The following is a 17,705-nucleotide window of genomic DNA, read 5'->3' as shown; positions in this document are numbered from 1 at the left end:
ATAGAGTACAATTAGAACAGTTGGATGATATGATTGGTAGACTGTTCATTGGTTTTCATCTTCAAATGTCTTAAAACTACTCCAAACAAAATACTAAAAGTATAAATATCTGTAATCATTTTATTTATTGGGAATATATGTGTTCAGTCAGTTGCAAAATTAATTGCAATTAAATTTCTGGAAATTTCACTAGAATTGCCTTTTCTGTGAAATTTTAAATTGTTCTTGGAAGTTATGTTAATTTGGATATCAGTCTGCTAAACCTTTAAACACACTCCTGAATGACAAAGCTAATTCACCAATTGTCAACCTCAAAAAACAAGGTAAAATAAATATACATTGGGTGAGAGAAAATGACTTTCCTTCAAATAGAATATAAGGATATATTCATTAATGAAGGTAGAGGCAATTAAGAAAATTTAAAGTATTAATAAATTTAGAGAGAGAACTAGTTTTACTGATTTTAGTGTGTCTGTCTAATTAAAAAGCATGAAAATCTAATGAGCATCTTTACTTACATCCCAGATTCTAAATGCAAATGAAGGAGTCACTCATCAAAGGCTTCAATGGCTAAACTTCATGATTATATACTAAACAGGAATCTAACCAAGAAACTCACGGCTCCTCTTGAGAAGATGCCCTGCTAAACCACTAAGGCAAAAATCACTTTTTATGACCTCACCCAGTGTTTGATAGAAAGAGATTAGCAGCTTGCCTGTAATCTACTCTCTTCATTTACTGGGAGATTCTCTGCAAAGAGAAATGACCCAGTCAAATTTCCTTGCCAAATACATTGTTGGTATGTTGCGGTGGACGTGTCTGTATATAGAATGCTTTAGCAAGATAAACATGGTCTCTTGAGAATTGCTTATGGTGAAGAAACCCAAAATCCATCGACTCATGGGGTATGACTTTATAAGAAATATCATGTAACCTGTAACCGTTACAGTATACAATGAAGTTTTGTAACCAAACAGCTTACTTATGTGCAAATAATGGCTGCATACATTTCTTATAGTCATTGATTGTTAAATCTTGATCAGAATCTGTCCTAATGTGAGAAGAAAGGACGTAGAAAGCTTCTGGGTAAATGATTACATATATATATATATATATGTATGTGTACATATATATATACATATATATAATCTTATTCAATTTCATGTGCACTTGAGTTTATTGGTAAAGTTTAATATAAAATAAATTTTCTAATTTGTGTGAGTCTCATTTGACAATCCAACCATGTGTCTTTGTTCAGGGTGTTCCCAAACAAATTGTCTTTCAGAACTTTGAAGTACAATGTCTAATAAAGAAGAGGGAATTAAAAATATGATGAGAATTTGATGTCCTTTGTGTTATCTCAGTTATATCCCTGTGACTTTGTACAATTTATATAGCTGCTCACACATTAAACTCTCTGTTTAATTATTGGCCTCTTGGAATAAATTTTACAATGGAGTGATCAAAATCTTTTATGTTGTTCTGTTTCAAACATTTAGCAAGTACATGTTTTGAAAGGTCACTTGGGTCTAAGAAACCACACTTGTAAGTGGAGGATGAGGTAAGTAGAAATTCATTAAAAATTATCCAGCAATTTTAGTTGATAAAAAGCTCACTCAATATTGTGAATAAATTAATGAAGGGAATGATGTACTATGGTGGCCAAATATCTAAGTTGATATTGTGTGATATTGGAGTGAAGATGATACACTTTACAGTCTAATAGATCACAATGGAAAACCATGTTAAGTTCTAGGCATATCATTTTGAGAGAGATATAAATACTGATTTGCCTGGGAAAGTCCTACTTTATATTCATATCTGTTTTAGGAAATAATCATTAACAGTGGCCTTTTTCATTTTCAATAGTGTTCTGCTTTAAATGATGAATATAGGGTCATTCTAGATATAGACAAAGTAGAATATGTTTAAGAGAAATCAGTTTGCATGATAAAGGACTAAACATGTCTAACATGGAAATTCTGGGTATTAGGAAACTTGTCACAATTTTATTCAAGTATTTGAGAATGTTTAATAATTTATTTTCTACCTACCACAGCTGGCCAGCATTGGAAATGATTCCATAGCAGGATTTGAGTTTTTCCTGTTACCGCAACATGGCTTCCATCATGACTGAGAGTCAGGACAGCTTCTAATGATACTTCATAATTTATTCTAAAACTTAGTTTTTAATTAAAAAAGTGTTTTTGCCCATTCTGTGGTTAGGATACCATGTACGACATGCAAGAGAGAGGTGACACACAAGAGTGCGACTAATACAGGGCTTGCTGTGAAAGTCTAAAAGGGTGAGATCATATACAGATAAGAGAATCAGGAACATTTTACTAGAGAAGAAGGCCTTGAAGATAGTACTACAATGTTTGTCTATGGTAAGTAGCACTATGGGGTAAATTGTCTATATTAGATTCATAATGCACACAAAATCAGAGAGGAGAAAAATGTAGCAAACAGTTAAAAAACAGTGAATAACTTGATCAATTAGTTCAGGGAGACATAAAGGGAAAGAGACCTAGAAGTGAGGAATTTGATAATGGTGTGAAAGTTATTAAATTGTATTATTTTATTTAACTTTTTAAAAATGAAGAATGATATGAGAGTGGAAGAGAAAGCAAGTTGTACACGTCATTGAAAAATGTTCTACTTTTATTAGAACTTGAGACCTTACTGATTCCTAAGATCTCGCCAAAGGCTCAAAGTTTGTGCACTAACAAAGTTGGAGAAAAATGGGGGAGAGAGAAAGAAGAAGGATGAATTATGCTCTGGGAATATATAACACAGTTATTTGATTTTTATTTGACTTCTGCAACACTCAGGTTACAGACAGAAGATGCTTGACTATAATGACTGGGCTCCTGCAAGATCATAATGGTAAGTGAAAGTCCAGTTGTCTCATGACACATTTCTAAAGAAGGGGCCCAGCGTGGTGGTTCATGCTTGTAATCTCAGCACTTTGGGAGGTCAAGGCAGGTAGATTGCTTGAACCGAGGAGTTTGAAACCAGCCTGGCAACATGGCAAAACCCTATCTGTACAAAAAATAGCCAGGCATGGTGGCCCACCTGTAGTCCCAGCTACTAGGGTAGCCGAGATTGGAGGATTGCTTGAGTTCAGCAGATCGAGGCTCCAGTGAGCCATGATCAACCCACGGCACTCCAGCCTGGATGACAGAGCAAAACAGGGTCTCAAAAACTAATACTAAAAAACAAACAAACAAACAAAAAAAAACAAAAGAAAAAAGGCCGGGCGCGGTGGCTCACTCCTGTAATTCCAGCACTTTTGGAAGCTGAGACAGACGGATCACGAGGTCAGGAGATCGAGACCATCCTAGCTAACACGATGAAACCCCATCTCTACTAAAAATACAAAAAATTAGCCGGGCATGATGGCGGGCGCCTGTAGTCCCAGCTACTTGGGAGGCTGAGGCGGGAGAATGGTGTGAACCTGGGAGACGGAGCTTGCAGTGAGCCGAGATCGCACCACTGCACTGTGGCCTGGGCGAAAGGGGAGACTCCGTCTCAAAAAAAAAAAAAAATAATAATAATAATAATAATAAAAGAAAAAATAGAAATTTCTGAATTAAATGCTTAGGAACGTTACAAGAAGTGAAATTTCTAGCCATACCGGTGTGACTATGATATTTTCTGGTCTAATTCCTGAGGAAGTGTCTTCTACTCTCCCATCATTATTTTCCATTTTGGTGAATGTACGTGGTATATGGTAGCTACATGTTTGTGATACTTACAAACAGTTGTAATTATCAGTGTGTATTGGGGTAAAACATTACTGAAAATAATTTAATGTGGAAGCAACAATTTTGTGCCGTTTGTATGTTTATAAAAGCGTCCATTAGTTTGTTGCCAGAGTCTGTTGTTTGACATTCAACCTCCTACCCTTGCATTCTTCCTGAAGGTAATACTGGGAAACAGCTATTTGACTCCTCAATGCTACCTGCCAGGCTGGTTTGTCTGAGACTTTGTTTTCCAGCAGGTCCCAAGTAGCTCTGTTGTTTGAAGCTGTGCTTCAGTGAATCCTTAAAATATTTTTTGTGCCTTCTCTACTTTCCAAACAATAGCTATAACAAAGAAGCATTTTTTTCTCAGTGATAAGCCAAGATAAATTATTATAGAAACCCTGCCTTTGGAGAAATTCCTAAAAATTCAAAACCTTTACTTTAGCATCTATCCTTTGCTTTAATTTGTCAGTAGATATATATCCTCAGTATTGTATTTATGTTAGTAAGAGCTAATCTTCAAGCAGGTATTTTTAAAAATAAACATTTTGTTAAAAGAGCAAATTCTGAGAAACTCACTAAAAGTTGAACCAAGATTAATGAAAAAAACAATAATTAATCAAGATTACTGAAAATGCTCCTTTTGAAAGTAGCCTCTCACAAGATTTCTGAGTCTATGACATGTACATTTTTCCAGTAGGCTATTGCCACGTTCAGCTGTTTACTTCTTAGGCTGGCTGCCTTAACCTGCCAGATAGTAACTGGAAGGTTAGCCTACACCTTCAGGGTATCAGATTCCATACATAGAAGAGGGAATGAAACAAAATAATTTCTGCTGAACATCTGCAGTTTTTATAAAAAGTCCAGAGTTAAGGCCTAACTGAGAAAAGGGCTCAGAGGAGGCTGACTAGAGTTTGGTCAAAGTGAGAATCTTCATTACCATTAGTTGGAAGAAAAGTTTACAGAAAGTTTACAAAAAATTCTGTAAGCTATTTAAAGAGTTTTATTCTAAGCCAAATATGAGTGACCATGGTCCATGACACAGCACCAGGAGATCCTGAGAACATGTGCCTGAGGTGGTCAGGCTATAGCTTGGCTTTATACATATTAGGGAGACATAAGACATCAATCAATACAATATACATTGATTCAGTCCAGAAAGGTGAGACAACTCAAAGTGTGCATGTGTAGCAGGGAGGGTTTCCAGGGCATAAGTGAATTCAAAGATTTTCTGATTGGCAATGGGATGAAAGAGTCTTGAAAGACTTGGAATCAACAGAATGGAGTTTCTGGGTTAAGAGAAGGGGTCGTGGAGACCAAGATTTGTATTATGTAGATGAAGAGTCCAGGTAGCAAGCTTCAGAGAGAATCGATTGTAAATCTTTCTTATTGGAGTTAAAAAGATGCCAGACTCTTAGCTAATTCTTTCCTGGATTAGGAGAAAGACCTGGAAAAATAAGTGGATTATCTATAGAATGTAGATTTTCTCCACAAAAGACAGCTTTGTTAGGCCATTTCAAAATATGTCAAAGAACTACATTTGGGGGTAAAATACTGCAAATTCTTTCAGGGCCTGGTGTTATGCTGGTATCTTATTGCTACTGTTAATCAAGTTTAGCCAAAGCTGTTTCCTTACATGCTTGAGTTTGGCCTAAAGGTTTTTCTGTACATCATGAACTACAAGTGGAGGTGTAAACCAACTGTAGCCCAATCACTGAGTATTGGCCAACCAAATGTAGCCAGCTTTTTGAACTATTTTTAAATAAGGCAGACACCAAGCCGTAATCAATCCAGTTGTTTCTGTACCTCACTTTCAATTTCCGTACATCATTTCACTTTTTTTGTCTATAAATTTTTTTCCAACACATGGCTGCACTGGAGTCTCTGAATCTGCTGTGGTTCTGGGAGTTTCTTGATTCATGAAGCATTCATTGCTTAATTAAACTCCTTTAAATTTAATTCAGCTAAAGTTTTTATTTTAACAGCTGGTGTTAGAAACGAGATCCGAAGTACAGCTTCTAGCAGCCCCCACGAGTGGTGAGTGAATAAGCAAGGTACCTTCAAGGATCTACTTGTGTCCCTTAATCTCTGAATGTCTTCGAATCATGAATAAATCCTCTCTCAGATTTTGGAGCTCCACAGATTTGTGTTTTGAGCGCTTTGAGTTTCTTTGAGCAAATTTCTGATCCAAACTGGGTTTGGAAGTTGCGATAGAAACTGGACTGGGTCCAGAATTAAATTTGATCTGGTAATTAACTGGCTTGGATCCAGTTAGAGGCCTGTTACATCTTACTGGGTGAGAAAGAAACTGGTAGTAAATGGTAATATTGCAGGGATTGTAAAATTTGGCTTTTAAAAATTCACTGGGATTTTTGTGTTCTACCCCTTTGTTTCATTTTTCTTGAGTGCTTAAAAAAAAAAATCATTGGCTAAATTAATCAAGGGAACCTGAGAACAAAGCCAATGTTTTAGGTAAAAATGGAAATGGGATCCTTAATTTCCAAAAAGCTGAGTTTCTTCCAGCTTATACATTAGGCCCGGGAAGCAGCAAAGTCCTAGAGAAATGGTGAAATCTCATAAATATAACTAGGAGCAGAACATTCCAAATGAACAACAATGCACTGAAGTGCATTAAACAAAAAAAAAAAAAGAGGACTTCCAAATTAGTCTCCTGTAGGGATGTTGATTCTTGAGCTTCTAAATAGATTTCAACATTTTTATTTAAATCACTCTTATTTTATTCTGGCCAGAATGGAAAATATTAAAATTCGGGTCCCCCATGCAGCTGGGTGGGTGGCAACTTGCAAAATAGAGAGGATTTTTCCTGTGGTTCCATGATTTCACTTTGTAATGTGGCTTGGGCCCTGGAGCCACGCTGTGGTAACTAAGGGTCACTAGGGTTGCTCAGGGAAGGGGAACACAGAAATCTGACGTGCAGGCAAAAACGTAAGAATTTCTTACCAGTCAGACTTCTGGACTCTCTCTCTCTGTGCAAACCAGTTCAATAAATAGTAAAAAAAAAAAATCACTGTTTATCTCTTCTGTAATGTTTTAATTAATGGGAAAAAGAATGTGTGAGGCTAGCCTTAAGCTGTAATGAATATGGTGTGCTTTATGTGTCTTTCTGTATTGTTCTCTCATGAAGAGGGGTGCCTTGGGACAGAATGAGGCCTTAGGACCCCATTAGCCCACTCTTCAAGCCAGCCTAGAAAACTGGTCAGTTACAAACTTTGCCACAGTACTCTGAAAACCAAAGAAACAAACAAAAATTGGATGAGGTCTCCATCTTGTTTTATGTCCTTGGTAGCTTGACTTTGTAACCATGTGGCAGTACTTTCTTTTAGTCTCTGCCATTTTACAATGGTGGCACAGGTTCAATACTGGCTTAAGAAAAATGAGTACTTTTTGGTTAATATCTTTGAGACTTGTGCCACTTGCTTACTCTCTTCCTTCCTTGAATAGCTTCTGGCTTCCTTTCGTATATCTTCCTTTCTCTGAGCTACCTCTAAAGAGTCTAGATTTTGCAAAAACTGCTTACCACCCCTTCGAAAATACATCTCTCATGGTTAAGTCATAACCTTAGTCGAGGCTTGTTGGTTTCACCTGTAAGATTACTTTTGGTAAAGTTTAAAAGCCAGAATATTGGCTGCTTGTCCTGGCTAAAGGCGAGTAATAAGAAATTTAAAATGATTTTTTAAAGAGGGCTATGGTTGAAAGTCAGCTTAATTAAAAGTGGGTATCCAAGCTATAGGTATCTTTAAAATCTTTTGTTTTTTCTCTTCTTGGATCTTGTTCTTTTTTCGGAAAAAGGTTTTTTCTTCTCAATCAACTAAATTATTTTGTCTTGCCACCCTTAATGCACACATGAGAGGACCTAAGATAACTTCTGATGGCCTGGGACTCCTTGGGAAAAACAGAGGAATTGCCACAAACCCTGTTTTTGGAAAAACCTGTGTTTTCCTCAGGAAAACCCAAGAATTGAAAGTCAATAGATCTCTCTCAAAGTCTAACTCTCTGTTTTGTTTTGTATTGTGTTATCTGAGGTTTTTTACTTTCGTGGGTGTGACCCCTAATAATCTGAGCGAGGTCTCAGTTAATTTAGAAAGTTTATTTTGCCAAGGTTGAGGACATATGCCCATGACACAGCCTCAGGAGCTCCTGACAACATGTGCTCAATGTGGTTGGGGCACAGTTTGGTTTTCTACATTTTAACAAGACAGGAGACATCAATCAATATAAGCAGGGAGGGGTCTTCCAGGTACAGGTAGATGAGAGAAAAATGATTGCAATTTTTTGAGTGTCTGATTAGCCTTTCCAAATGAGGTGATCAGATATGCATTTCTCTCAGTGAGCAGAGGGATAACTTTGAATAGGTTGGGAGGCAGGTTTGCTCTAAGCAGTTCCCAGCTTGACTTTTCCTTTCAGCTTAGTGATTTTGGGACTCCAAGATTTCCAAGATTTATTTTTCTTTCACAGGGTTATCAGAGATTACTTTTCATTATAAGAGAGCTTTAGTGTGTAATAAATAGGTAGGAAATACAGTTTTAGAAATGGGCTGATTGCAAAATGTGCTGATTGGCTTTAGGTTACCATGCAATAAAATGCACAGTAAAAGCATTGCACTGTCTTCTCCCATGGCATTTCACTCTTTTTGGGGGGTCTAAGATCTGTTTTTGTCTTCCAGCTGTACCTGCTTATTAGCTCTAGAAACTGCTCGTTTTACTAGCCCTGTTTATTGAAGGTCTCCATCCTGAGGCCAATTAAGAAACTGGAAAATAAAAAAATCTTACAACTACTGGATTTTCTTCTGCTTGTCTGTGTAGTTATACATGTATTGTGTGTGTGATATTTATATAAAAGAGCTATAGTTAATTGGCTTAAAGAAAAATAAGTGCTTAAATCAAATATTTTGAAGAAAAATTAAAAATTTGGTGTCTTTTAGTTTATGTAACTTTGGTAATCTTTTGGAAATAAAAGCAGCTTTAAAACTATTGGTAAAATAAAGACATTTGGTCTAAATTAGGCAGGTCAGATATTAGGTTTACTAAATGCTTTAAGGTCATAAATTGCTTTGACTTTAAAAAAAATTCAATTTGCCTACTTTGGAGACAATTATAAATTGCTAAACTAGTTTATAACCAATGTTTAGTTTGTCATACCCATATTCCTGGAAAGACAATCAAATCTTCACATAAATTTCACTACCTGATGGGCCCTTTAAACATTTATAAAGGAATTTTATTCAACCATCATTTTCTTTTTTTATTTTCAAGTTTCAATTATTTATTTATCAGTGTACTCTCCAACACATTACATCAACATGATTTTATGCATTCATTAGAGAAATATTTCCTGGTTAAGTGGGAAAATTTGCGGATGGCTTCTGGAAGACCTTCATTCTAAAGCAGCAGTGAAATATTTCAATTAGAAATATGGACCTTCTTTCTTCAGTATGCTGTAATGCACATTCACTGAATAGAAGTTGTATTGATTGTTGATACCCAGTTTGTTCCAGGGTTCTGGGTCATTCTTTCTGTCCCAGTTAACATCTGGATTGAACAATGCCAGACACAAGACATGCAGTGACTACTACCAGGCCTTGGGCTAATTAGTATCTCAATCAATTGTCGTTTCCAATGCCTGTTTTTTTGGTTGTTGTATAAAAGGTTTCCCATGCAAAAAGGATGATGTTATAACCCTAGACTATTATGCCACTGTGTATTTTCAACAGGTAAAGAAAGTTTTTTATGGTGCATTGAGGACAATCAACTCCGTCACAATCTAAAACCCAAAGATTGGAACTTCTGAGAACGTCAGAGGAAGACTGCCCTTGCCATCCATACTGCAACAAAACTTCAGGACCTTGAACTTTGAGTTCATATTCTCACAACTGAGAAGGGTCCCCTCACAGTCTTGAAACTGTATAGCCATTGGTACACTTAAGATAAAGCTAACCAGGGAAGTTTCTCCCCAGAAGAAGATGGCATCCTTGATGTAAACAGCTTTCTCAAGATCACAGATCAAGAATTTTCTACTATCATGAGGCTCTTATTTTGAATATCTTTTTCTTGCTTATGCCTCTATAAACAATAGAAGTGAAAAGGGAGTATGCTGTGTACACTTATGGGGTATACTTTTGTTTGTGAGGGAATTTGCAGCCAGCCTTATACTTGGATAAGTTTATACCTTGATAAATGAAAAATGAAGGCCCAATGTAGGTAAGAAACTTAAATGATACATATGTTGCCTCATAATCAGTCAGAAACAGAATGTTGGTTTACTCCTCTTAACTCACATCATGGGTTAAAGAGAACTTTGCCAGGAGGTCTTCACTCTTCTAGAAGGGCATTATTTGTTAGGTCCTCCTCTTTCCATGATTTGGAGTAAAAGAGGCAATGATTAGAAATGTATCCCTCATCCTTGAGGAATCACCACACATTACTGGATATCTACCCAAAGGATTATAAATCATGCTACTATAAAGACACATGCACACATATGTTTATTGCGGCACTATTCACAATAGCAAAGTCTTGGAACCAACCCTAATGTCCATCAATAATAGACTTGATAAAGAAAATGTGGCACATGTACAGCATGGAATACTATGCAGCCATAAAAAAGGATAAGTGCATGTCCTTTGCAGGGACATGGATGAAGCTGGAAACCATCATTCTCAGCAAACTATCATAAGGACAGAAAACCAAACACTGCATGTTCTCACTCATAAGTGGGAGTTGAACAATGAGAAGACCTGGACACAGGGAGGAGAACATCACACAGTGGGGCCTGTTGGGGGGTGGAGGTGTTGGGGAGGGATAGCATTAGGAGAAATAGCTACTGTAAAAGACGAGTTGATGGGTGCAGAAACCAACATGACACATGTATACCTATGGAACAAACCTGCACATTGTGCACATGTACCCCAGAACTTAAAATATAATTTTAAAAATCAATTAATAATAATAATAATAATAATAATAAAAGAAATGTATCCATCATGATAGCCCCTTTAGCAGATTCTATATAAAGGCTATGGTCGCACAGCAACAGACTTTAAATTATTTGTGAAAGTTATTCTAAAGAATATAATTGTCTAAACAGCAAGGCATCTGTGCAGCCACTGACACTTTTGGCCTATAAAGAAATACATCAAATGTAGGTTATAAAGATTGAGTTGTAGGGGATTAATGAAGAGACTGTTTAGTTATCTAGCTCATTCTTTGATTTATTTAAAGTGGTTTGGCTTATGGGGACCCTGGGTAGTGAACATACTCCAAATTCTTGGTATTATCTTCCCCATAGTCATAATAGTAGTATCCCTGGTGTGCTGTATTCTCTGAAAGGTCTTAAATGTTTGCATGAAGTCATCTCCAGAATGTCAAATGGTCTCTCTTCAACTGAAATTACAAGAGCTAAAATAAATGTGTGAGAATGAGGACACCATAACCTATGAATAACATACTGAGATTTGAATCCCAAAATGATGGTAACTGAGAGTGGTGCTAAGGCCCTAAGTTTTGGTCACACTCTCAACTGAGTGAGAACCTGATGAAAAGGGGAATTTTTAAATCAAAATTATGGGTTGCATTGTTTTGGACTGAACTCATGCACTAGGCCTCAACAGACGAAACCAAACCGAAATGGAGTCGCCCATGGTCAATGTCACATGATAAAACTAAGAATTTAAGGAAACACATAGATGTTAGAAGAGACCAGGTTTTGTTTTTCTTCTGCAAACAGGATGCTCCAGCATAAGGAGGTACACTGTACTCGGTCCTTGTTTCCACTTTACAGAACCCACAGTTCTACTGTTTCTGAGAGGCTTTCAAGACCGATGGTAGACTCTGGATATTAGCCCTTTGTCAGATGAGTAGATTGCAAAAATTTTCTCCCACTCTGTAGGTTGCCTGTTCACTCTGATGGTAGTTTCTTTTGCCGTGCAGAAGCTCTTTAGTTTCATTAGATCCTATTTGTCAATTTTGGCTTTGGTTGCCATTGCTTTTGGTGTTTTAGACATGAAGTCCTTGCTCATGCCTATGTCCTGAATGGTAATGCCTAGGTTTTCTTCTAGGGTTTTTATGTTTTAGGTCTAATGTTTAAGTCTTTAATCCATCTTGAATTAATTTTTGTATAAGGTGTAAGGAAGGGATCCAGTTTCAGCTTTCTACATATGGCTAGCCAGTTTTCCCAGCACCATTTAATAAATAGGGAATCTTTTCCCCATTGCTTGAACAGACACTTCTCAAAAGAAGACATTTATGCAGCCAAAAGACACATGAAAAAATGCTCATCATCACTGGCCATCAGAGAAATGCAAATCAAAACCACAGTGAGATACTGTCTCACACCAGTTAGAATGGCGATCATTAAAAAGTCAGGAAACAACAGGTGCTGGAGAGGATGTGGAGAAATAGGAACACTTTTACACTGTTGGTGGGACTGTAAACTAGCTCAACCATTGTGGAAGTCAGTGTGGCGATTCCTCAGGGATCTAGAACTAGAAATACCATTTGACCCAGCAATCCCTTTACTGGGTGTATACCCAAAGGACTATAAATCATGCTGCTATAAAGACATATGCACACTTATGTTTATTGCAGCACTATTCACAATAGTAAAGACTTGGAACCAACCTGAATGTCCATCAATGATAGACTGGATTAAGAAAATGTGGTACATATACACCATGGAATACTATGCAGCCATAAAAAAGGATGAGTTCATGTCCTTTGTAGGGACATGGATGAAGCTGGAAATCATCATTCTCAGTAAACCATCGCAAGGACAGAATACCAAACACCACATGTTCTCACTCATAGGTGGGAATTGAACAATGAGAACACGTGGACACAGGAAGGGGAACATCACACACCGGGGCCTGTTGTGGGGTGGAGTGAAGGGGGAGGGATAGCATTAGGGGATATACCTAATGTTAAATGACGAGTTACTGGGTGCAGCACACCAACATGGCACATGTATACATATGTAACTAACCTGCACGTTGTGTGCATGTACCCTAAAACTTAAAGTATAATAAAAAATTAAAAAAAAAAGACCAATGGTAGCAGTAACATCAATGACTAAAGTTTTGGTCAATCTCTCAAAATTGGGAAAATGACCACAAGGGCAAATTGTTAATCTGTATTAACCTAAAGCTGCCTCTGTGCATATTTAAGTTCAACCTAAAGGTTTTGTTGTACGTCGTGAACTATAACAAGTGGAGGTGTAAAATGACAATAGCTCACACCCATGCCAATCACTGAATTTTGTCCAATTAAATGTAGCCAACTACTTGAACTGTATTCAAATAACGCAAATGCCAAGCTGTGACCAATCCAGTTGTTTCTGTACCTCACTTCCAATTTCTGTACATCATTTCCTTTTTGTTTTGTTTTTTTTCTATAAATCTTCTTCCAACGTGCAGCAGCACTGGAGTCTCTCTGAATCCACTATGATTCTGGGGTCTGTTGGATTTGTGAATTGTTCATTGCTCAATTAAACATTAAACTCTTTTAAATTTAATTCAGCAGAAGTTTTTTTTTGTTTTTTTTTTTTTTCCCCCCAACACTAGTCTGTTCTGTTAGTTTAGGTCTCTGTTTTAATGTTAACACTGGTCAGCTGTGCCAGAATTCCAATGAGAGGAAGGCATAATGAGGCTTGTCCGACCACCTATTACCATCATGACCTGAACTAGTGTTTCAGGTTTACTTTAGAATGCCTGTGGCCAAGAGGAGGAGTTCATTCAGTTGGCTGTGAGGCTTAGAATGTTGTTCTTGGATTATACACTCATAGACTTGTATTTGGATCTACAAAAAATGCTTAACCCAGTGCCTAACACAAGCTAAGCTATCAAAAGTGATACTTATAAAATAAAAATTAAAAATAAATTAGAATATCAAGTCACTGTACTCTTATAACTTTTTGTGTGTTGTTAAACAACACCTCTCCACCTTTCCCCGTCACTCATCACACACAAATTAAAAGACTTTATCAACTGTTTCTAGGAGCCTAAGGCCACATTTTTAGGACAACCCAGCCTCCTTTTTGAGTTATTGTCTGGGAAAGCTCAGGAATGTCAACATAATTTATTGCTTGTTCTTATGAATACCTGATAATAGGCCACTGATACTCCTTTTCCAGAGCATTTACTAAAAAGGTTTTAGTAAATTGTGAATCCTTCTTCTGTCCCTCTGAAATGTATATACAACTCTTAAAACTCAAGAATGTCTCAAGAACCTGAAAAACCATTCATTTGATGTTTAATCATTAGGAAGGATGAGGCTGCCAGTTCCCGGTCTCTGTGGGAGAACAGAATCCTAACTTTGATAATTACCTGCTGGCAGACACAACTGGCCAAATTGCATTTAGATATGAACCAATACTTTGTAATTTTTCACTTGACTACTGAGCTCCTGCTCACACTCCTCCCTACTCCCCTCATTCTCTCTTGGAACTGCCTAGTCACCACTGTAAACATTGAAGTTGAGTTCAGTTCATATTGGACCATCTTCTCTCTTGCAATAATGTATTACTGAATGAAATCTCTTCTTACCACTTTAACTAGTGTTTGTTTTCATTTGTCTTTGACAATTGTCTTCTTTTTTCTACTTTATAATTGAGTAAATTAACTCAGATAATTTAAGTAAAGTCTTTTAAAAAGGTACTATTATTCCTTTTTTATAGATGAGAAAACTGAAGCAGAGTATAATTAGTAACTTGCCAGAGGTGATACAGTTAGTAGGTGATACAATTATAGAAACTCATGTGTATCTAATTGCATGATGTGGGACTGGATGATGAGGTTATGGAAAAAGTATAACCTAATGAATTACATCCGTAGGCACTGCAACTAGACTGCCAGGGTCAGCTCTTCTAACTTTGTTTGTTAGCTGACTAATCTTGGGCAAGTTACTTAACTGTTTTAATTCGATTTCATCATCTTTAAAAGGTAATATTAACAATTCCTATCTCATAAGATTGTGTAAAACTCCAGGGCTTATTTATGTAAATCACTTAGAAAAATATTTACCATATGATATGATTTGGCGCTGTGTCCGCACTCAAATCTTATCTCAAACTGTAATCCCCACGTGTCAAGGGAGGGGTCTGGTGGGAGGTGATTGGAACATGGGGGAGATTTCCCCCGTGCTGTTTTCATAATACTGAAGGAATTCTCAAGAGATATGGTTGTTTGATAAGTGTTTGGTATTTCCTCTGTACATTTCTCTCTCCTGCTGCCATGTAAGACATGCCTTGATTCCCCTTTGCCTTCTGCCTTCACTTTAAGTTTCCTGATGCCTCCCCAGCCATGCAGAACTATTAGTCAATTAAATCTCTTTTCTTTATAAGTTACACAGTCTCAGGTAGTATCTCTACAGTAGTGTGAGAACGGACAAATAAACCATACATGTGTACTCAATGTATTAACATTTTTGCACCATTGCCACTATTGTTATCCTACCATATTGTATTTTATCATTATTTTTTCTCTCTTTCTAGTTTGGTAAAACAAATGAATCAGTTTAAAAATTACTTACAAAACAGCTTCATTATTATGTAGAGTAAGAGGGTAATTAATCTGGACATTTTCAAGATTCTGAACTTTGACCTAGGCAAAGGTAACTGGAACTTTTGTTATTTGAAGTTTTGACTGATGTAGAGATGCCACTAGATGAGAAGATGATTAATATTTCAGGGATAAGAATAACAAAGTTTCCAAATAAATGCTAGAATTTCAAGACCAAGGGAATAGAGAGAAAGCAATCTTATGGAAAAGGCTTTTTAGCATTCTTAAGGCAAAGTCCTAACATATCAATAGGCATAGCAGAATACAGGTCAGCATATAATATTTATTTACTTGAGATTTTTCCTGTATTGACCCTCATGGGGTATTCTTCAGAGTAAGTGAATGCTTACTCTCTGACTGTGTAAAGAGAGTGAAAAGGAGAGACAAATAAGTAGAAATAAACAATAGACAAATAAATAGAAATCAGTAGTGTCTCAAAGACCTGGTGAAGATTCTCTTCCTAAATCACAGGGAAGGTCCTTATGGTGGTGTCTAAAGTAGGCTCAGTCAGTCCTTTTTGCTTTCTGTAGGACTATGCACATTCCCCTGAATTGGAAGAGAAGCAATCACCATACCTAAGCTCAGGATCACCGTGGTTCCTTGGTCTCCCAGTTTAGATATTGGCTGACAGGGAGATGTCACATGCTTTTAGACAGCCTTGTTGTTATGATGAGGAGAACCTGCATACCAGAGGGCAAATGGAGACAAATTTGTCTAAGTGCACATGATAATAGGAACTTGAAGCCACCTCCAATGATATCAGTAGTACTAAGAGATTAGATGATCAAAAGTTAATCCAAAGGACTGTCCACCTCAATGAGAGGTCTACAGTGAGAATAATGAAGAGTCGTGCCCCTCTTTTTAGTTCGCAATGCCATATAACTGAATCTATTCCAGGGAAAAGAAAAGAATGAGCAAAACCTATACATGACAGAGTTTAACTTTGAATTTATAGATAAATCATAAATTTCGCATAATTTACTTTTGTCATGATAGAACTCTGTCTTCATTAACTAAGCTCAAGAGATAAATAAAATTTAGTAATAGAAAATTTAAATAAATTGAGTTGTCGTGAACCTTGGTTTGTGGTTAGAAATGCCTCCTTTGCTTACTTATAATCACAAACAAATCGTATCTTCACCATTTTCATCCCAACTACTCAACTGATGTGATTGGCCATCTCTGCAGGGAAATATGCTCTACTTGATCACAAAATGCCGTAAGCTGCTCAGTTAAATCACTTTGAACTAACAGTATTTTCTCTCAATATAATATATTCTTCCTGTTCTGTGACTTCCTGGTGCTGGTTTTCTACTTAATATCATGAAAGCATGGTCATGGTAGCTGACTTGGTGTTTAATCTTTTGAGATATTGTGGGTTATTTTAATTGACAGTAGTCTAAACACATACTGTTACATTAGGAACAGAAAATATGAATAACATTTATTGAGTTATTTCTTACAAGTTCTTGTTATAAACTTTTCACCTACTATGAAAGGTGAGTACTTTTTGTTCTACCAATGAAGAAGCTAAACTCAGCAACATTAGACTTGCTAGCCTATGAAGTAGAGTTAATTTCAAACCTATGTTTCCATAATCATGTTAGGCATTATTTACACTACAGAGTAACTTCATAAGTAGCTGGGGACCGACCTAGATCCACATTCTCCTCAGGGAGAGTCTGTCTTGTTTCCCTTATACAATATTGAAATCAAACATGGAGTAGATTCCTGGGCCCCAAATCAGGCCTATTGAATCAGATTAAGTGGCCACAAGGCCTGTGAATCTGCATTTTGTTCACACCTCAGGGAAGTATTTGTGGGTAAGTTTTTAACATTGCATATTGTTCCTTAACAGAGAATTTGAGGTGAAAAATGGATGAGAGAAATTAAAATTTATGAAGCTTTTGCATTTTCCAAAATAAGACCCTACTTATTCTTAAAATAATTACTAAAATGTTATTTCTGCCACTACAGAATTCACTATCGAGAACTAATATTTTAAGGTTGAAACAAACAAAAATGAAAACTACCAGAAGTTCTTGAAGGAGGCCACAAACTGTAAAATTTTTGCCACTACTCCAGCTTTTTTGGTGTTATGGTACTTTGAGATGTATTACACCATTACTATTTAATCAGCTTTTAGAACTTTTGCAAGCCTAGTGTGGAAAGATTAAAGGTGGTTTTTATAAGAGAAAAAAATGCACCTTTAGCAAATGTGAAATATTCACATAAGAATTCATTAAATTAAACTTTTTTCATTATCTCAGCTATAGAAACGTATTCCTGTACTTGATCAATAAATCTGTTATTTAAAATTTAACGATTATCTTTTGACTTTTCTCTACAAAATACCGTTCTGATTAATAATTAGTAACTCTTATGTC

This window comes from Pongo pygmaeus, chromosome 2, assembly GCF_028885625.2.
Source record: "Pongo pygmaeus isolate AG05252 chromosome 2, NHGRI_mPonPyg2-v2.0_pri, whole genome shotgun sequence".
Lineage (NCBI taxonomy): Eukaryota > Metazoa > Chordata > Mammalia > Primates > Hominidae > Pongo > Pongo pygmaeus.
This window is presented reverse-complemented; position numbering follows the sequence as displayed.